Source organism: Ochlerotatus camptorhynchus, unplaced genomic scaffold (assembly GCF_037179485.1).
Source record: "Ochlerotatus camptorhynchus isolate MF236.1 unplaced genomic scaffold, CSIRO-AGI_Acam_v1.1 ptg000313l, whole genome shotgun sequence".
Lineage (NCBI taxonomy): Eukaryota > Metazoa > Arthropoda > Insecta > Diptera > Culicidae > Ochlerotatus > Ochlerotatus camptorhynchus.
The window spans coordinates 1,154,640-1,161,430 of NW_027040801.1; positions in this window are offsets into that span (position 1 = coordinate 1,154,640).

Here is a 6,791-nt window from a genome sequence, read left to right on the forward strand (position 1 = left end):
ACTGCAGGTTGACCCAAAAGTATTCAAAAGTACACCAGCTAATAAAAACTGATGGAATCGTGAATGATGAATCTAGATTTTTGTACATTTTCTAGAGGGAAGACTGGTGATTTAGCTATTTTTTTTTTCAAAAATAAACACTACAGGATAGTGTGAATGGTTTAGAACATTGAACATGGATAAAAAAAAAACAAGCTCTTATCCGTATAAAGTAGGAGTAAATAATAAATTGGCACCGAATGAGTTCAACCAAAACTATCTCCATTTTAAACTTTAAAAAATAACCCAATAAGCACTTGTAGAAAGAAATTCAATTAGTATCTAGTTCAAAAACAGGAACACAATTATACAAGTTTGGAGTTCATTCCTTTCGATTGGAATTAAAGTTAAATTTGGGACTTTATTCTTGATTTAAATATAATTCCGTGATCTTGAAAGTTAGTTAGCCCGAGGTGTCGAAAAAAATCTAGTTAAATGCTTTACAATTTTCTATTTTCATCAAACATTAGAATCTGGACATTTGAAATCCGGTAGGTACCTATCTTAAGAATTTGAAGAAACTCAAATTATAGTCTGATTTTTCGTGATTCTTTTATAACTGAGATTCTAGTTTTTTCGAAGTTTTAAATCTTAATTTTGTTCAGTCTTTTAAATTTGTCGAACCTCTTAATGGAATCCCTTTATGAAGAGCTTTGAGTGTGTTGGTTTATTTCCTTTTAATTCCGTTATAATTGCTTATCTTTTGACGGATACGCGTATTTCGTCTACTACTTGCAGACTTCATCAGTTGTTGTGCTGAAACCGATGCTGTCAAGTAAAGATAATTCAGTGGCAACATTAGAGGCGTAATTGCATTTGTTATTTTGTAATACGTATTTCAACATTTTAAGCGGTGCCCTTTTCAAACTAAAGCTTAACCGTGAAGATATTTCGGCAATGGAAAGGAAATTGCACTTTCGTATAGCAGGCTGCGAAATATTAGCAACCACATAAGGGGCGATCCATTTATTATGTCACGCTAAATTGAGGAAAAATTACCCCCCCCCCCCCACTTCCCTCTTTCGTGACGTTTTTCCTATACCTAATGCATTGTTTGCCACAAAATCATTACCCCCTTAGAGCGTAGATTCTGATGGACAATCACAAGAAGGATTCAGGACAGTACCAAAGGGATTCTGGACAATCCCTAGAATACTTCGGACAATCTCTGGAAGGATTCCAGTCAATCGGAAAGGGGATATATGATAATCTCCCCTCCGAACTAGCCTAGGGATGATTCCAGATAATTATCAGAAAAGATTTCATACACTCTCAGTACGGCTTCCGGACAATATCAGAGGGGACTGCGGGCAAACCCAACAGGGATTCTATACAGTCACAAGGACGATTTAAGTAAAAATTGAGGGGCATTCATGACACCCCAGAGAGTATCCCACAAACAATCGCAGGAAGGATTCCGCACAATTCCAGGGAGATTCCAGACCATCTCAGGGAGGACTACAGTCATCCCAAATGGAAGGATTCCTGCATCCCTTCGACGATCACTCATGTAAGTGTCGGAATAGAATCAACTATGAAGTTGACCAAAACTAATCTATTGTGATCTGGGATGAACAGCTACATAAAAGACCGCATTCGTCAATGTTCCATTTGTGCTAAATGTGAATCATCACAACAACACCAGGCGATGAAAATTTAACCAGTTTCTGATCACAATTTTCAACTAACTAAGAGTATCAGGGAAACAACGGAACTAGAAAGACAGTTGACGATTACTCTGACTTTATCTCGAGGATTTATATCGATCTTCCATTATGGATGCTTGTACATTTAATCAACCTCAATTATAAATAATTAGTAATGTTGAATTTCCTCATACCAGAAACTAATTTCACAGAACAAGAAGCCTCTTACATCGATTTTGAGAGGTTGAGTATTAATTTTCATGAGCTTAAATAATCTTCTCATAATATTAGGTCAAATTCCAACTTCTTTGGTCTTGAAATCACACCACCACATTACGAAAAACTTCGAAGATCATCAATCCCTAGAAAGCAAAATAAATTTCAAGGCTAATTGAAAATATTTAAACAAAACATTCTGTCAGACGGTGGTTGTTTCCAGCACTTTTTATGTATGTATGTATGTATGTATGTATGTAAAGGATACCACTCATTGCTGCAAGGCACAGCCATTAGACAGTGGATCATCCTCCAAGTATGACTTGATCAAGTACGATACCTGGTTGTATTCAATTTACCATTGTAAGAAGGGCCAAAAACGGAGGGGCGGACCCGTAAGCAGATACACTTACGCGCAATCCGCGGGATCAGGAGAACCGCCTTCCAATGATAAAATCCTACAACCCGATGTAGAACAAGCCATCATACGAGGGAACGTCCCAATGAGTGGGGAGAAGAGCCCGCCGTCAATTCACGAAATGTTAATGACAGGGAGTTGGCAATTCCACTCTCCCCATCCAAATCGCTTCAATCCGGTGCCCTGGTGGTCCCATCCCTCCCCTTTGCATTTAATGTGTGTATATATATATATATTTATATCGGCATTACCCGTTAGATTTTGTCAACACAATTTGGCTTCTTAGCTTTTCAAAATCTTTAATAAATGCAAATCTTATCATCTGTCCTATTCCGCGAGTCGTGCGAATCTCCACCACCAATGAGTCAACAAAAGTCACGCACTAGTGGGGTGATTCTCCGTGCAATCAAATGAAGAGTCACCTCACACGAGGCGACCATCTACTAGCGACAGAGAGCCATACTACTCGCAGAACAGGCCTGCAGGTGACGTTTAAAGCTCCACAATTTTACTGAAAATCTAAGAAAATTATTAAACAGAATTTAATAATATAACTGCAGAGCACAAGCAGTTTAAATATACTGAGAACGTGTTGCCAAAATCGAACGGATACTTTATATGTTTAATAATTTATCTTACATTGATGGACCAACTACTTACCTGTCCTTAATGGCCATAAGCTCCAATCGGTATTTCCCGGAAAATCCGATCACGATCCTTTACAACATTTGGCCGACACCAACGCGCTTCATCGCAACCACTCAGCACTTTCTTCCTCTTCACTAAATTGAAGGGCTTCTAGGGAAACTACTTTCTTGCGGACCGCGTTGCGGTCGGACTTCACTGTTCTTCTCCTTCTTTTTCTCTTTTAACCCCTACTACGAGAAGATGAAACACCTATGTGGCACTCACTCTCCTACTATCGGTTGTCGCTGCATTAAAACCGCTGCCGCTATCTTTCACCGTTTTCTTTTTGCTTCTCTTTCTACTCTCTTCGTCTTACAGAATTTCACCACCGCTTTACTCTGTATTCATTTAGGGTGCTCACTCACGCACTACTGTTTGCCGCTATATTTTTGGCTTTTTATTTTCCCCGCACTATCAGCTTCTTCTTTTCTTCCCCTTTCCTGCCTTCTCGCACTCGAAATTATCGCTACCGTTCGGCGTGGAATCCATAATTTCCACTCTTAAACGCAACTCCCCTTGCGCTCCCCTCGCACACATATGCACACTGGGCCTCCCCGCATAGACCCTTCGCCCCTTCAGCAGCAATCCTGCCAAAAGCAGTCTCAATCACGCTTTTTCTTTCTTCTTCTATCACCACCACCGATTGAAACCGTCACGCAAATTATAGCGCATCACCTGCGGATGTTAACCGCCACCTTATCTTCGTATCACTCCACCAATCCGCCTCCTAATCCGTATTATCGGACCAGCCTTCCGTCGAACACTTTCCTCGAACCAGCAACAGCCTGAACGCAGCAGCAAACAGCACACACGTCCGACTCAGTCGGTAGCAGAGCTGCCAGGTGGTTTTATAAAAAAATCTGTATCCACTCTATTAAAAAATCTGTATTTTCTGTATTGACTATTTTTTTCTTAATTAATCATGTTTTGTTGTTTTACAAATACAGTGCATACAAAATAACCATAAAAAGTGCTTAACCACCTATTCGGGCTATCGTACTAACCATACGGGATATAATTGCGCCATTTGTGATATCGTCCGTACTTATTTATAAGAGTGATATGAAGCTATTTGAAAATGTATGGAGATTTTAGTTTCTATTCATTATCTTCCTGATAAGCAGTTTTAAATGCAAAAAAGTGCACGAGTTCATTACTATTTGATATTTTTAATATAGATGAATACAATTAATTACATCATTTGTGTGGTAGTTACACCGAAAAGTCGAGAGATGTCGCCCCGCCAGTGCTGGCAAAATCATTTTTGTAGTATGGAGAATATCAGAAAATCCGCAAATTGTTACGAAATACATTTTCAATGCAAGTAAAATGTTTACGAGTACTTGTATTTGTACCATTTTAATGTGCTCGGGCACTTTTCTTGTATTTAACATGCATGCTTATTTTGGAAATATCCACTTAATACTGTAAATCCCCATACAATCACAAATCGTTTACTACCAGCTCCATATGCATCATTTTATAAAAATCTGTATTGTAATTAAAAAATCTGTGATAAATCTGTATTCTGTATCGGGTCTGTATTAAGATTAAAAAATCTGTATAATACAGATAAATCTGTATAAATGGCAGCGCTGGTCGGTAGTCACTCACGTACACGGTGTTTCGCGAAAACCCATTAATGGGTATAAAAATACCCATTATCGCTAAAAGTGCCCCTCCTCATTTAATGGGTAAACTATGGTTTACTCATAAATGGGTAAATGGGTGGTCTGTCAATAAATGGGTGTTTTTTCACCCATTTTCTTATATTATGTTTACCGTAAAATGGGTGAAAAAATACCCATTTTTACAAATGGAGGATGCAAGCGCTCGTTGATATAAAAAAACTTTCTAAAACATTGAAAATAAATGCAGGTGTTCCGCTCAAATTTTACGCGAAATATTATTATACCATATTGGATAATATGTATTGACTTATCCGTAAGCCTCTCCAACGTTGTGGATTCTAACGTTTTCCGGAGATCGTCTATTTTCGCCAAATATGCTGCGGACAGTAACTGTTGAGTCGGTGACGGAAATGAGACGATAAAATTTCGAAGTGTTTTTTCACCCATTAATGGGTAAAAAATATACCCATTATTCAGCCGTGAACTGATTCTTTAACTGGGTATTTTTTCACCCATTTTATGATTTCAAAATTCCCCCATTTTTTGACAGCTGCATACATGGTTTGAAAATGGGTATTTTTTTTTACCCATTCATGGGTTTTCACGAAACACCGTGTATGGTTGTTTCCAGCACTTCTTATGATGAAAAATACGAGACTACTTTGTTCATTTTTGAGTAAATATGAGCAACTCAAATTTACTCGCAGAAAATATTTTTACTCTGAGTACAGCTGTCTTGCCCCTTGCTCAGGAGTCATAAATTCGCTGATTGTGACGCACTGAAAACTAAATTGACTAAAGTAATGAAATTGGGTTGTTAGCGGAATGCTTTAAATGAAACAGCAAAAATGTTTATCTTCCATTGCTCCTTTAGTTTGGTTTGTTTTTTTTTACTTTTGGCTAAATTGACTGGTTTTATGAGTCAAATATACACTCTTAAAATTTTGAAATCTAAATAGCATAAAAGTTACGATAAATAGCAACTCTCCGTACCGACGCAAAGGTCGGTATAAAGGGAGAGAATGCAAACTTAGTATAAAAATGGTTTATGCGTGCCATAGTATAAAATCGAAATATACTCACAATGCATAGATACGGTTTATTCAAGAGAATGTAGTTTTAGCTTCTTTATTTCATTTATGGTAAATATTATTGTTTTCAAATGAAAATAAAAATTGTCTCAGGAAGCTTTTTTCATTAGTTTATTTTTTATTAATAATATTTTAAAAAAATACTTACAATTTCGATGCTGCCAAGCAGATTACAGGCGCAGTAGAAATCCGCTGGGACAAAGCCCTTCACCAGCACGAAGCTCCGAAGGAAAGTCAGATGTTCTTATTCCTGTCATTTTAGTAAACACTGATCGAATTCCACTCCGTTATTCGGACTTAGTATAATTTTGACGAACATTTTAATCGAACCAATGTATAAATTTTGAAAAACCATAAAATGCATAAAATTTAATCTATATTCATTTTGTAATATTTTTGAGTGTATGCTTCCAACCTCTTCTTGCATCGGACAATATGAGAAAACATTCAATACGGTGCGTTTAGTAAGTGCAAGCAAGAAACTGCTCGAATTAATGTAGTGAACAAAATATTGGTGATTCGTATCTACTAAAATGGGAACATTTCAGATAAACATTGTTTTAGATGATAACTGAAGCAAATCTTATAAAGACTTTGTCTAGTTTTCCTAGATCATACATTTTCTTCGGATCTGTGTAAAACATGACGTACATGCCACCATATTTGTTTTCCTTACTTGCATTGAAGACTCTGGTTTTTGGGGCTCAAGAGAACATTATTGGAGAGAAACTTATGATGATGCATACATAAATCCAATGCTGTTCACAAAATTTACTTTGTAAGTGTCAGCTGTCAGTCTGCAAACATGAGGCGCACAACGCACCGCGCATTGACTGTGAGCGATTTATTCTCAGAAATTCTGGCAGATGGTTATCGATTAGAAATGCGGAGGCGCTGGCCTGTGTTGCATGTCTGCAGAGTAAGCATGCTCGTAATGTATTTCCCAACAGCAATTCGAGGGCCAAGGAGTGTTTGGAGTTGATTCATACAGATCTGTGCGGACCGTTTGCAGTACCGTCGTTAGTATGAAGTCGACTTTTCGTTAGCTTTATTGATGATACCA